This window comes from Hordeum vulgare, chromosome 2H (assembly GCF_904849725.1).
Source record: "Hordeum vulgare subsp. vulgare chromosome 2H, MorexV3_pseudomolecules_assembly, whole genome shotgun sequence".
NCBI classification, from domain to species: Eukaryota; Viridiplantae; Streptophyta; class Magnoliopsida; order Poales; family Poaceae; genus Hordeum; species Hordeum vulgare.
In genome coordinates, this window is record NC_058519.1 from 31,135,022 (window position 1) to 31,151,150 (window position 16,129).

The window sequence follows — 16,129 nt, forward strand, 5'->3', positions numbered from 1 at the left end:
TCTTTTCCGGACGAAACCCTTCATATAGCAAAAGAGGGGGGCCAGTGGGCCACCAGGGTTCCCACATGCACTATTGCCGCGGCCAGGGGGTAGGCCGCGACAACCAGGCTTGTGGGCCTCTGGTTGCTCCCCTCTGACACTTCTTTCGCCCAGTATTTTTTATATATTCCCAAAAAAATCACCGTTGATTTTCAGGGCATTTGGAGTTGCGCATAATAGAGGACTCACACTTGCTCCTGTTCTAGTCCAGAATTCCAGCAGTCGATATTCTCCCTCTTCAAATAAACCTTGCAAAATAAGAGAGAAAAGGCATAAGTATGGTTCCACAAAGTATAATAACAGTCCAAAAAGCGATAAATATCAACATGAAAGCATGATGCAAAATGGACGTATCAACTCCCCCAAGCATAGAACCTCGCTTGTCCTCAAGCAAAAACCAAGACCCAAAACATGTCCACATGTTTAGGGATGAAGGTGTTGATAAAACATAATACAGACATGAGGGCATCATGATCACACATAGAACAACAATACATCATAGAGATTCTTATGGGAAAGTAACAATTCCTTCACAAAGCAAAGTATGAAACAAAAACCTTACCGAGAAGTAGCCAACAACAGTCCATAGTCATTGAAGCAATTGCAATTTATCATAACATCAGAAAGAGTCAAATAAGTGCTTGTAAGGCAAACCACATACTCAATCATCCCTTTTGTTATCCACTATTGTTACAACTCACGTGGTACTCATGATATCAAAGTTTCAGCTAGACACAGAGAAAGATAGGGGCTTATAATTTTTGCCTCCCAACTATTTACCTCAAGGGTAAAGTCAACAATAATAAAGCATAAGTACTCAGCTCCAAGTTGATATATGAATACAGATCTTTCCCAAGCATATGACATTCACCAAGAAAAATGCTAAATAAGGAATTGGTGAAGATCACCATGACTATTACAAGGGTAAAAAGTGAAGGTACAAGATAGGCCCTTCGCAGAGGGAAGCAGAGGTTGTCATGCGCTTTTGAAGTTTGGATGCGTGTCCTTTTAGTGCGGAGGAACGTCACTTTATATTGCCTCCTGTGATAAAGAACTTTATTATGCAGTCTGTCGCTTTTATGTCTTCCTCATCACAGGTTCGTACAAATCTTATTTTCCACACACTAATAGATCATACATATTAGAGAGCAATTTTTATTGCTTGCACCGATGACAACTTACTTGAGGGATCTTATTCAATCCATAGGTAGATATGGTGGACACTCATGGCAAAACTGGGTTGGAGGTTTGTGGATGCACAAGTAGTATCTCTACTTGGTGCGGGAGTTTTGGCTAATATGAGGTGGAAGCAATCGTCACATGCTAATGGATCTGTAATCATATAACATTGTTTGGAACCAAGCAAACACAATTCATTATGTTGTCTTCCTTGTCCAACATCTACTTCTAAGCATGTAATAGTTTGGTGAGTGCTCACAATTATAGAAAGTGTCTAAGATGATATATTTATATGTGAACCTCTCTTTCCTTATTACTTCTTATTAATTGCAACAATGACTGAGGTCTATGTTGGTCTATTCTCAACAAGTTTCAATCATCATACTTGTTATATGTGAAGCTATCACCTTCCATAAGATCATCTCATGATCTTTCATTCTATCGTTCTTTTCATACTTTTGATCACGGCACAAAACAAAGCCCTAGACTAAGATACTCCTTATTATATAGCTCGCAACCTCGAATACATCGGGGGAGACACAAGGAAAAATACTCAAACTAAAACACTAAAGACTTAATCCACTAGGAAAAGAAATAAAAACTGAAAAGGAAAGAACTAAAAGAAAGGTAAAAGCAAAATATATAAAGGTGATACGATACCAGGGCAACTCCCCCAAGCTTGGCAAAAGCCAAGGGGATTGCCCATACCAATGCTTAGTTGTCTTGCTTTGGTGGTGATGGTGGTGGTGTTGTTGAAGTAGTCTGATCCTCTGTCTTCCAAGGCATAGGTGCTCCATCATGGCAGGATGAACGAGTCGCGGGAATCCTCAAATCTGTAGCCAACCATATTGATTTAAATCTATACTCATACTCACGGTTTTGGTTCTGCAGGTCATAGATCTGGCCTTGGAGTTGATCAACCCTATCATAGAGCCTGGAGAGGTGCTTCCCAATGTCAATGGTATCCATCTTGTGATTTCTGGTGAACTCCGTGATCATCATGTGGTCGGCGTTGAGTCCACGCTCCACCATCCCTTGGCACTTGAAGACTTGTTGCTCCATTGCTTCGAGCCTCGTCTCCACGCTTCCGGTCTTCTTAGGCCCCTCAACGTCACGGATGTGCAACATCCCCTCGCTCATCTTGATAGATTGGGGTGCTGCAATACTTCCGTGAGGTAGGGATTGATGACCTTCTCGAAGATCTTGTCCTTCGGAACTTTTGGGGAAGTCATGACGATCTAGATCTACAACAAAAACAGGCTCGAAACGAAAACAGAGGAAAACTGCACGATACGGAGATCAAAACCCTCGGGCGTATATATAATGATTTTTTCTGGACCACAAGGAGTGCTCTGCAAGAAAACGGAGTCCGGGGGGCACACGAGGTGCCCACAAGCCCTGTTGCCGCGGCCAGGGGGAGGCCGCGGCAACCAAGCTTGTGGCCGCCTCATGCGCTCTCCGGACTGCTTTTTATTTTTCTAATTTTCCAAAATTTCCAAAATGGAGGAAATTTCCTATTGGAAAAGTTTCGTAGTCCAATTACTTACCGAAACATATACCTCTTCGTTTTCAGGGTATGAAACAGGCTGATAAACATCCCTTATGTACTCCTGTGGAGTTATGATATTGATGATATTGGTCTCAACATTTATGGGAGTACCAGAGATGTAATGCTTGATTCTTTGCCCATTTACCACTCTAGGAAAATTGCCTTCTGTGTTATTGATTTTGATGGCACCGAAACGATATACTTCCTCGACAACGTAGGGACCTTCCCATTTAGAGAGAAGCTTGCCTGTGAAGAATCTTAAACGAGAATTGTATAGCAGGACATAATCACCTACATTGAACTCTCGCTTTTGTATTCTTTTGTCGTGCCATCTCTTAACCTTTTCCTTTAACAACTTGGCATTCTCATATGCCTGGGCCCTCCATTCATCTAATGAGCTGATATCAAACAACCGCTTCTCACCGGCAAGTTTGAAATCGAAGTTGAGCTCTTGGATTGCCCAATAAGCTTTGTGTTCAAGCTCAAGAGGTAAATGGCAGGCTTTACTGTAAACCATTTTATACGGTGACATGCCCATGGGATTCTTATAAGCAGTCCTATAAGCCCATAGTGCATCGTCAAGTTTGCTAGACCAATTCTTTCGAGATCTATTGACAGTCTTTTGCAAGATCAATTTGATCTCCCTATTACTCAACTCCACTTGACCACTAGACTGAGGGTGATAAGGTGATGCAACTCTATGGTTGACATCATACTTAGCGAGCATCTTGCGGAAAACACCATGAATGAAGTGTGAACCGCCATGAGTCATCAGATATCTAGGGACTCCAAATCTTGGGAAGATGACTTCTTTAAGCATCTTAATAGAGGTGTGGTGATGAGAATTTTTAGTGGGGATAGCCTCTACCCACTTAGTGACATAATCCACAGCAACTAAGATGTGAGTATACCCATTGGAACTCGGGAAAGGTCCCATATGATCAAAGCCCCAGACATTGAATGGTTCAATGACAAGTGAATAGTTCATAGGCATTTCCTGACGCTTACTGATGTTCCCTATTCTTTGGCATTCATCACAAGACAAGACAAAATTACGGGCATCCTTGAAGAGAGTGGGCCAATAGAAACCTGATTGCAATACCTTATGAGCTGTTCTGTCTCCAGCATGGTGTCTTCCGTAGGCCTCGGAATGACACTTCTACAGGATCTGTCCCTGTTCATGTTCAGGCACACAACGTCTAATAACACCATCTACTCCTTCCTTATAAAGATGAGGATCATACCAAAAGTAGTGTCTCAAATCAAAGAAGAATTTCTTCTTTTGCTGGTAGGCGAAACTGGGTGGTATGTATTTGGCTACGATATAGTTTGCGTAATCAGCATACCACGATGCACTATGTGAAGTGCGGATGACATTCAATTGCTCATCAGGAAAACTGTCATCAATAGGTAGTGGGTTATCAAGGACATTCTCTAGCCTAGACAAGTTATCTGCTATAGGGTTATCAGCACCCTTTCGGTCAACAACGTGCAAATCAAATTCTTGTAGCAGGAGAACCCATCTGATTAGCCTAGGCTTAGCGTCCTTCTTCTCCATGAGGTACTTAATAGCAGCATGATCAAAGTGAATAGTGACTTTGGAGTCAACTATATAAGATCTGAACTTTTCGCATGCAAACACGACTGCTAAAAACTCCTTCTCCGTAGTGGCATAGTTTCTTTGGGCACTGTCTAGAGTTTTACTAGCGTAGTGAATGACAATCAACTTCTTGTCAACTCTTTGTCCTAGAACAGCACCAACATCATAATCACTAGCATCGCACATGATTTCAAAGGGCAAGTTCCAATCAGGTGGTTGAACAATAGGTGCGGTTATCAAGGCCTTCTTAAGTATTTCGAAAGCTTCCTCACAATCCTCATCAAAAACAAAAGGAACATCCTTCTGCAAGAGGTTGGTAAGAGGCCTAGAAATCTTAGAGAAGTCTTTAATGAACCTTCTATAGAAACCAGCATGACCTAGGAAACTTTGTATACCTCTGATACCTGTGGGGCAAGGAATTTTCTCAATTGCATCAACCTTAGCCTTATCAACTTCAATGCCTTTCTCACAGATTTTGTGTCCTAAGACGATGCATTCATTAACCATGAAGTGGAACTTCTCCCAATTCAAGACTAGGTTGGTATCTTTGCATCTCTGTAAGACTCGATCAAGGTTGCTAAGGCAATCATCAAAGGAAGAACCGTAGACGGAGAAATCATCCATGAAAACTTCAACAATCTTTTCACAAAAGTCAGAGAATATAGCCATCATACATCTTTGAAAGGTGGCAGGTGCATTGCACAAGCCAAAAGGCATACGTCTATAAGCAAAGGTACTGAAGGGGCATGTGAAGGTGGTTTTCTCTTGATCAGATTGTGCAACAGGTATTTGCGAGAAACCTAAATAACGGTCTAGAAAGCAGAAGTGTGTGTGTTTAGATAGCCTTTCTAGCATCTGGTCGATAGACGACAAAGGATAATGGTCTTTCCTGGTGGCCTTGTTCAGTTTCCGGAAGTCTATCACCATCCTATAGCCCGTAATAATCCTTTGTGGGATTAGCTCATTCTTATCATTAGGAACGACGGTGATACCTCCCTTCTTAGGTACGCAATGTACTGGACTTACCCAATCACTATGAGCAACATGATAGATGATTCCTGCTTCCAGAAGCTTTAATATTTATTTTCTCACAACCTCTTTCATCCTCGGATTTAGTCTCCGTTGATGATCAACAACTGGCTTAGAATCAAGATCGGTTTTAATCTTGTGCTGACATAGAGTGGGACTAATACCCTTTAGATCATCAAGAGTATATCCAATAGCAGCACGGTGCTTCCTCAAAGTTTTTAGTAACTTCTTCTCTTCGTGCTTCGAGAGGTGAGCACTAATAATAACAGGATATATCTCCTTCTCATCAAGATAGGCATACTTAAGAGTATCTGGTAACTGTTTCAGCTCGAACACAGGATCACCCTTTGGTGGGGGAGTATCCCCAAGCACTTGAACAGGCAGATTATTCTTGAGAATAGGATATTCTTCTAAGACAATTTTATCTATCTCATCTCTTTCATCCATATGCATATCATTTTCATGCTCTAGCAGATATTGCTCTAAAGGATTCGTAGGAGGTACGGAAATAGAGGCAAGAGCAATGATTTCATCCCTACGAGACGACTCTTTTTCATGGGGTTGTCTTCCAAACTTGGAGAAGTTAAATTCATGAGACACACCCTCGAAACTAACGATGACAGTCTTTTTAATGCAATCAATGTGAGCATTGACAGTATTGAGAAAGGGTCTACCAAAAATGATGGGACAAAAGCTATCTTGTGCAGTAGCAAGGACGAGGAAATCAGTAGGATACTTCGTCTTACCACACAGGACTTCTACGTCTCTCACAATTCCCAGGGGACAGATAGTGTCTCTATTAGCTAGCGTAATAGTGACATCAATGGATTCTAACTCAGCAGGTGCAATCTCATCTTTGATTTCATCATATAGGGACCGGGGTATTGCACTAACACTAGCACCCATATCACATAAACCATGATAACAGTGATCTCCTATCTTGACGGAAACAACGGGCAGGCCAACTACAGGTCCGTATTTGTCTTTCGCGTGAGGTTTAGCTATTCTAGCGGAGTCCTCACAGAATTTTATAACATGCCCATCTATGTCTTCGGCTAAGAGATCTTTGATAATAGCAACACTAGGTTCAACTCTAATTTCCTCAGTTGGTGCAAGTGGTCTAATGTAACCCCTACGTATCACAGTTGGAGCTTTAGAATAATCCTTTTTCCTAGCAGGGTAAGGTGGTTTCTCAGCGTAGGCACAAGGAACAATAGGATCACTAAAGGCAATGACTTTCTCTTCAACTAGATTGGATTTAACTATCTTGATTTCTATAGGAGGATGATACTTAAACCACTTCTCTTTGGGAAGATCAACATGAGCAGCAATAGATTCACATAGAGAAGCTACTATCTCAGAGTCAAGTCCCTACTTAGCGCTAAAATCTCTAGAAGTGTTTGTTTCAACAAAAGATTTAACGCAATCAAACTGGAAATTCATACCTGACTCCTTACCTTCTTCAGTCTCCCAATCTTCAGAGTTACGTTTGATTCTTTCCAATAAATTCCACTTGTGATCAATATCCTTCTTCATAAAAGAACCGGTACAAGAAGTGTCAAGCATGGTACGATCTTCATGAGAAAGCCGAGCATAAAAGTTTTGAGTGATAATTTCTCTCGAGAGCTCATGATTGGGGCATGAAAATAGCATTGATTTAAGCCTCCCCCAAGCTTGAGCTATGCTTTCCCTATCACGAGGCCAAAAGTTATAAATATAATTCCGATCACGATGTACTAAATGCATAGGATAAAACTTTTGATGAAATTCCAATTTCAACCGATTGTAGTCCCATGATCCAGTATCATCACATAGCCTATACCATGTCAACGCCTTATCCTTCAAAGATAAAGGAAAGACTTTCTTCTTTACCTCATCCTCGGGCAAACCTGCAAGCTTAAATAAACCACAAACTTCATCTACATAGATCAGATGCAAGTCTGGATGTGATGATCCATCTCCTGTAAAAGGATTAGCCAGCAGTTTCTCAAGCATACCCGAAGGAATTTCATAAAAGATATTTTCAGTAGGTACCTCAGGTTGAGGAGAAACTCCTCGTGCTTCCGTTCGTGGTGAAGATACCCGAACAAACTCCTCAAAGGAATAGTTTCCATATTGAGAAGTGACAATAGATTTCAGCACAGTATATAAATGTTTCCATACCAAATTCCACTTACCAAAGGCGCTTCCCTCCCCGGCAACGGCGCCAGAAAAGAGTCTGTATGACCCACAAGTATAGGGGATCAATCGTAGTCCTTTAGATAAGTAAGAGTGTCAAACCCAACGAGGAGGAGGAGGCTCCGATAAACGGTTTTCAGCAAGGTAAAAACTGCAAGCACTGAAAGTAGCGGTAACAAGTGAAGGTGTAGTGACGTGAAGCGTAGCAAGCGAAAAGTAACAGGTAACAAGTAGTAGCAACAGTGCAGCAAGTGGCCCAATCCCTTTTGTACCAAGGGACAAGCCTGAACAAAGTCATGCTAGCTTCATCATGTTCATATGATTCGCGTTCGTTACTTTGATAGTTTGATATGTGGGTGGACCAGTGCTTGGGTACTGGCCTTACTTGGACAAGTATCCCACTTATGATTAACCCCTCTCGCAAGCATCCGCAACTACGAAATAAGAATTAAGACAACGTCTAACCATAGCATTAAACTAGTGGATCCAAATCATCCCGTTACGAAGCAACGCATAGACTGGGGTTTAAGCTTCTGTCACTCTAGCAACCCATCATCTACTTACTACTCCCCAATGCCTTCCTCTAGGCCCAAATATGGTGAAGTGTTATGTAGTCGACGTTCACATAACACCACTAGAGGAAAAACAACATACATCATATCAAAATACCGAACAAATACCAAATTCACATGACTATTATCAGCATGACTTATCCCATGTCCTCAGGAACAAAAGTAACTACTCACAAAGCATAATCATAATCATGATCAGAGGTGTAATGAATAGCATCAAGGATCTGAACATAAACTCTTCCACCAAGTAATCCAACTAGCATCAACTACAAAGAGTGTTGAGGCATAGTTTATGCCTAAGTAATTTTGGTGATTGATGACAGTACCGTACAGGACTAATCGTGTGTGTCAAGGTTTCAGGTAACACTCGTCAACGGCACAAGATGACACGTCTCCTCTCTTCTGGAACGGAAGCACGGCGCTCTCTACGAGTCTCTTTATTTGAGTCATAGGAAAGCCGTACTATTAAGAGGGGATCCGTAGTGGAAAGGTTTGGGTGGAATCTATCTTTACACACGCACTCTTCACATTCTCCCCTTCCTTGTATGGAGCGGCCCTCGCCTATTTCGTCTTGAGTTTTTCTGCAAAATGGTCCCCAGCGGTAGTACCGCTGGCCCCAGCGGTAGTACCGCTGGACTGCTAGCGGTAGTACCGCTGCACCCAGCGGTAGTACCGCCGGCCAGCGGTAGTACCGCCCCTGGTCAGCGGTAGTACCGCTCCAGGTGTTTTGTTCCACCTTCCTAGCGGTAGTTTGTGGACGGACCCTTTTGCGAAGACTTTCCTGGCGGTAGTTGTGCTCGTGCACTACCAAGGGGCCGACGGTAGTACCGCTGGAGGCCCAGCGGTAGTACCGCTGCAGCCAGCGGTAGTAGCGCTCAGGCTCAGCGGTAGTACCGCTGGTTCTCGGGCAGAGAGTGGGAAAACGGTCTGTTTTCCCCCCCACTATATAAAGGGTTCTTCTAGCTGAGGAACCCTATCTCTTACCCTCTCTAAGCTCCATTGTTGCTCCACAAGCTTAAAAGTGCCCGATCTCTCTCCCTAGCCAATCAAACTTGTTGATTCTTTAGGGATTGGTTGAGAAGGCCTAGATCCACACTTCCACCAAGAGAAAATTTGATTCCCCCCACCAATCCCTTGCGGATCTTGTTACTCTTGGGTGTTTGAGCATCCTAGACGGTTGAGGTCACCTCGAAGCCATATTCCATTGTGGTGAAGCTTCGTGGTCTTGTTGGGAGCCTCCAAGCTTTGTGTGGAGTTTCCCCAACCTTGTTTGTAAAGGTTCGGTCGCCGCCTTCAAGGGCACCTATAGTGGAATCACGGTACCTTGCATCGTGCGAGGGCGTGAGGAGAATACGGTGGCCTTAGTGGCATTTTGGGGAGCATTGTGCCTCCACGCCGCTCCAACGGAGACGTACTTCCTGTCAAAGGGAAGGAACTTCGGTAACACATCCTCGTCTCCATCGGTTCCACTTGTGGTTATTTCTATCCTTTACTTTGTATTTGCTTTTGCTTGTGACTTTATCTTAGTCGGCTTAATAGCTCTCGTTGTTAGATTCTATCGGGGTCTCCTCTTTGTCATATTATTTGTGAACCCACATAGTGTTTACCTTAACTTGCTAAGATTAATTAAAAAGTGGTCGTTGTCTATTCACCCCCCCCCCTCTAGCCAACCATATCGATCCTTTCAATTGGCATCAGAGCCACGTCTCTTTATTAAGGGTTTAACCACCTGAAGAGTATGGAAGGCGGAGAGGAAGTGAACCATGGGCAACCCGAGGACATGGACTTGACTTCGGTCACAAGGGACGACTTGAATACGGCTATGGCAACCCTCAAGACGTCCTTGACGAGCGAAGTCAAAACCATGCTTAAGGAATTAATTGATGGTCTTAAAAGTTCACCCGAACCGGCTTTAGTGGTTAAACCCACCATTTCCGATTCGGAGGCCAACTCCTCTAAGGAAGCGGCTAAAGGTATGCAACCTGCTTCACCTCACGAAAAGGATGGGACTGGAACACATGCCTCTGTTCCACCTCCCATGACATATGGAGGACCCGTTCTCGCACCTCGTCTTAATCCTGTTGGTCCTCCTCCTAAACTTGTGAAAGGTGACTTTGCTAACTGGGTATTCTCTATTAAGTCTCATTTGAATCACAGCTCAACAAACTTGTGGAGAATTATCGAGCAAGGATATTACCCCCATGACCCAAGCAACCTCACTCCAAGAGAAGATGCAGACAATCAATATAATCACTCTGTATTGTTTATTCTCTAGTCTGCTGTGCCACCTGAAGATCTTCCCCACTTACGTCCCTTCACATTGGCCAAGGATTGTTGGGAGCATATTATGGTGTTGTATAAGGGAAGCTCTAGTATTCAACGATCCAACTATGAAGTGATACTTGATCAGGCCGATGAGTTTGTGATGAAGGAAGAAGAGGACCCTCGTGATCTCTATCGGAGGGTGACTGCTATTGCTGTGGCACTAAAGGACCATGGGAGTAAGGATGTGGATGACACTTGGGTCAAGCGCAAGTTTCTCAAAGCCATCATGCCTTTCAATAAATCCATGTCATCAGTCATTCGTCAGCGGCCAGACTTCCACTCCTTGTCTTCCAGTGAAGTTTTGGATGAGTTCATTGCAATGTCAATCATGAACGAAACAGCCGACAATGCACTTGCTTGTGTCCGATCAAAAACCACTTCACCCAACCTTGCGTTGAAAGCAAGAGCAATGCTTGAAGAAGAAGAAGAAGATGAGGAAGAGGAGAGTTGCCCGGAAGACACAAAGTATGCCTATCATGAGCACATGGCTCTTGCATCAAGGCAATTCTGGGGCAATAAAAGGAACCCAAGATCAACCTTCAACAAGAACAACTCAAGTGGATTCAAACCCAAACAACGAGTAAGGACATGTTATAACTGTGGCAACGTGAGTCACTTCGTGGCAGAATGTCCCTATGAGAAGAGAGAAGACAACGGAGGCAAGCTCATTCGCAAAGACAAAACCAAATCATTTCCAATCAAGAACAACTTTGTGAAGAAACCTCACCCAAAAGGAATGGTGGCCCTGGAGGAGTATCCTTCCGATGATGATGATGACGATGATACAGTGGCAACGGCAACTGCTGCTATAGCCACTACCCCTTCCCAGAAGGTGTCTCTTTTCAACGCCCCCAACGAGAACCACATCACCAAGTGCCTCATGGCAAAAGGTACCAATCAGGTAACTCCTATCATTAAGACCAACATTGCTTCTGCTCCTTCATTGTTAAATTGTGTAGAAGATAGTGATGTTGGAGAACTTAATGAGCATGATCTTGATAAGTTTCTATGCACTATTAAGGGAGAAACCAAGAAGCATTTTGTTGCTCTCTTGGAACAACTGGGTGAGGCCACTGACCTCATTGAGTCTCATGAGGAGACCATCTCCGAGCTTCATGGACATAGCCGTGACTATGCCGATGAAATTGTCGAATTATCTAGTGTTCTAGAAGAAGAGCGCACTCTTCGTTTGGCTCTTGAGGAGTCATATAACGATGACTGCGCTAAAATGCAAAAGAAACTAGATCATGATGTTGTTCTTACTCGCATGCTTAAATCTGAAAAGTATGCTCTTGAGGTTGGCCGTGACAGACTCAAAGAAGAGTTTGACATACTTGACAAGGCCCACAAAGCCTTGAAAGGTGTTCATTTCTCTCTGAAAGAGTCTCATGATCAACTCCAAGCAAAGCTTACCAAGGAGATCTCTACTTGTCCCCCCTTTGTGTTAATTGATAATACTTGTGCAACTAATCCCTGTTGTGAGCATGTTCATCTTGTGGAGGAAAATGCCAAGTTAAAGGAGAAACTTGAGAAGGGCCTTGTGTCATGCAGACAAGGTGAGAAGAGTCTGAACGATCTCTTGAGCACTCAAAAGGGTGTTGTAGGAAAGGAAGGACTTGGACTTACCTCCAAGTCAAAAGGTAAAAGGAAGAACAAGAACAAACGATCTCTCAACCTCATGCACATCTTTGTCAAAGAGGGTGAGGGGACTCAGAAGGTGAACAGGAACAAGGTGGACTATGGGAACCCCAAGAAGGGCAAAACCGCTCCTACTAATACAGCCGGCGAACTCAATTCCTCTTATGTGTTATGTTGTGCTAGTGATGGGCATGTTTATGCCAGATTTGTTGGTTCCTACGATGAAGATATTGAATGGGCTATCTGGGTTCCTAAGACCCTTGTATCTAACATGAAAGGACCCATTAAAAAATGGGTACCTAAAACCAAGCCTTGATCTATTGCAGGAGTTTGCTTCCGGTGGGGTGTCATGGTTGCTCGATAGTGGAGCAACAAATCATATGACCGGAAGCAAGGACTTAGTGGTGGATGTGCATCCTTCTCCATCTATGCCCACCCATGTCCAATTCGCCGATGCATCCTCGTCAAAGGTATTGGGATTTGGTAAGGTGGTCGTCTCTCAAGATTTGTCTATTGAGAAGGTCATGCTTGTTGAGTCTCTTGCCTACAACTTACTTTCCGTTCGTCAACTTGCAATCATGGGTTTTTCCACTTTCTTTAATATTGACATTGTGGTCCTCCTAAGGAGCAAGACTCTTAAAGTAGCCTATGTTGGACATGTCAAAAATGGTCTCTATGTGGTAAACTTTTCAAAGCGACCCACTAAGATTGCGACATGTTTAATGGCTAAAGTTGACGTGGGCTGGCTTTGGCATCGCCGTTTAGCTCATGTCAATATGAGATCTTTGCAAAGTCTTCTGACAGGGGACCATGTCCGTGGACTAACAAATGTGAGATTTGCTAAAGATCGTGTTTGCAGTGCTTGCATTGAAGGAAAGATTCATGAAACTGCTCATCGTCCAATGACTCTTATCTACACTAAGAGGCCATTGGAACTTCTCCACATGGATCTGTTTGGTCCCCCAACATTTGATAGTCTTGGAGGAAGAAAGTATTGCTTAGTGATTGTTGACGATTACTCAAGATATACCTGGGTATATTTCTTCAAAAGGAAGAGTGAAACTCAACAAACGGTCATCAACTTTGCTAATGAAGCGCAACGTCAACATGAAGCAAAGATCTTGATGATTAGGAGTGACAACGGCACCGATTTCAAGAACTACACTCTAGATGAGTTTCTAGGTGATGAGGGAATAAAGCACCAATATTCTGCACCATATACCCCTCAGCAAAACGGCGTGGCAGAAAGGAAGAACCGGACCTTGATAGACGCTGCAAGAACAATGATGGCAGAATTCAAATCTCCATACAACTTCTCGGCAGAGGCCATCAACACAGCATGTCATGCGTCCAATCGGCTCTACATCCGCAAAGGCTTGAACAAGACTCCATATGAGATTCTAACTGGAAACAAACCCAATCTCAAGTACTTCCGAGTATTCGGTTCTAAGTGTTTCATTCTTAAAAAGGGTACTCGGTTAGCTAAATTTGATTCTAGAGCACATGAGGGTATCTTTGTTGGTTATGCTACAAACTCTCATGCTTACCGTGTCCTCAACAAGTCCACCGGACTAATTGAGGAGACGTGTAACGTAGAGTTTGACGAAAATAATGGCTCCCAAGTGGAGCAAAGTGGTCTTTGTGATATAGGTGATGAAATTCCTCCCGAAGCCATAAGAAGAATGGGGATTGGTCAAATACTCCCCATTGAGGAACCCCTTGTGGCCGAAGGAGAAGGACAATGCTCTACTCAAGTGGATCCATCACCCCCACAAGCCCCACACGCTTCCGATGAACAAAGAGAAGACTCTCAACAAATTGATCAAGCTCTCGGTCAAGATCAATTGCCTAACAATGGTGATATGCCCATTCAAGCACTACCACAAGACTCTAAACCAGCACGAGATCAAGATCAAGAGCAACCACTAATACAAGATCAAACCAGTGAACTTGCTCAAGTCGAAGGACAAGATGATCCGGAGACTGTCTCACAATTCCCGTCTGGAGCTCCAACAACCGGCTCAAGACGCAAGGGAAAACAAGCGAAACAAGGCGACGCTCCTCCATTATCTAATGAAGAACTCTTGGAGCGTCGAGCAGCCAAGAATGCAAACAAGCTGAGAGTCAAGTCACACCTTATGAAGAATGTTCTTGGCAGTTTAAAAAGGGGAGTGTCTACTCGTCAACAGCTTTGGAATTATTGTGAGCATCACGCGTTTGTCTCGTATTATGAACCTCAACAGGTACAGGAAGCGCTCGATGATGAGGATTGGCTTATGGCCATGCACGAAGAACTTAACAACTTCGAGCGCAACCAAGTCTGGGATTTAGTACCTCGACCAACGAAGGAACATAATGTCATTGGGACCAAATGGATATTTAAGAACAAGCAAGATGCAAATGGAATTGTGATTCGAAACAAGGCAAGATTGGTGGCTCAAGGCTACTCCCAAGTCGAGGGTATCGACTACGGTGAAACCTTTGCCCCTGTTGCTCGTCTAGAATCTATTCGCATGTTACTTGCATTTGCTTCTCATCATAACTTTAAATTACAGCAAATGGATGTGAAAAGTGCATTTCTTAATGGTCCTTTGAATGAGTTGGTATATGTCAAACAACCCCCGGGATTCGAACATCCCAAGCTCCCCAATCATGTGTACAAACTCAATAAGGCATTCTATGGCCTTAAACAAGCCCCACGCGCGTGGTATGAGTACCTTACTGAGCTGTTACAAGATCGTGGGTTTGAAATTGGGAAGATTGATCCCACTCTTTTTACTAAGAGGGTTAAAGGGGACTTGTTCATATGCCAACTATATGTTGATGATATTATCTTTGGCTCTCCTAACATTTCATTCAATGAAGAATTTGATGCACTAATGACTGAGAAGTTTGAGATGTCCATGATGGGAGAGTTGAAGTTTTTCCTCGGATTCGAGATTAGACAAGGTCTAGAAGGGACATTCATCAAACAAGCCAAATACACTCAAGACATGCTCAAGCGGTTCGAGCTCGAAGATGTCAAACCGGTCAAGTTTCCCATGCCAACCAGATGCAAGCTTGACAGTGGTCCCAATGGTAAAGCAGTGGATCAAAAGGTATACCGCTCCATGATTGGATCCCTCCTTTACCTCTGTGCATCTAGACCGGATATTATGTTGAGTGTAGGGATATGTGCATGGTTTCAATCCGCACCAAAAGAAAGCCATTACATGGTTGTCAAACGAATCTTTCGATATTTGGCTCATACCCCAAACTTTGGTCTCTCGTATCCCAAAGGATCAAACTTCAATCTAGTTGGCTATTCTGACTCAGATTGGGCTGGAGATTGTGTGGAGAGGAAGTCAACGTCTGGAGGATGCCAATTCCTTGGTCGCTCTTTGGTAAGTTGGTCTTCAAAGAAGCAGAACTGCGTCTCCTTATCATCCACCGAGGCTGAGTATGTGGCGGCTGCAAGTTGTTGTGCTCAATTGCTATGGATGAGGCAAACTTTAAGGGATTATGGTGTCACTTGTGACAAAGTGCCTCTTCTATGTGACAATCAAAGCGCCATCAAGATTTCCCTCAACCCAGTGCAACATAGCAAAACCAAACATATTGATATTCGTCATCACTTCATCCGTGAACATATCAAGCTAGGTGATATTGAGGTTCACTTCATCCACACTGAAGAGCAACTTGCAGATATTTTCACCAAGCCACTAGATGAAGCAAGGTTCCGGGAGTTAAGGCATGAGCTAAATATCATTGGTTCAAGTAATGTGGATTGAAACTAGGCATATTGCACCTCACTTCACATTCCATCTTGTTCTAGATGTAGGCATAGACATAGGGGGAGTGTTGTTCTCTCAATGAACTCTCCCTCCCCCCATTATTCATAAATCAATCTAGTCTTTCACTTTAGCCATTGTCAAATGGTACTTGTGCTTCAAAGACGAGCATTGGTCATGAACCCAAGGATAATTCTTCGCGGTGTCATACCATTGTCTCAAACATAGGTGGCCTCGGCCACCGCCCCTC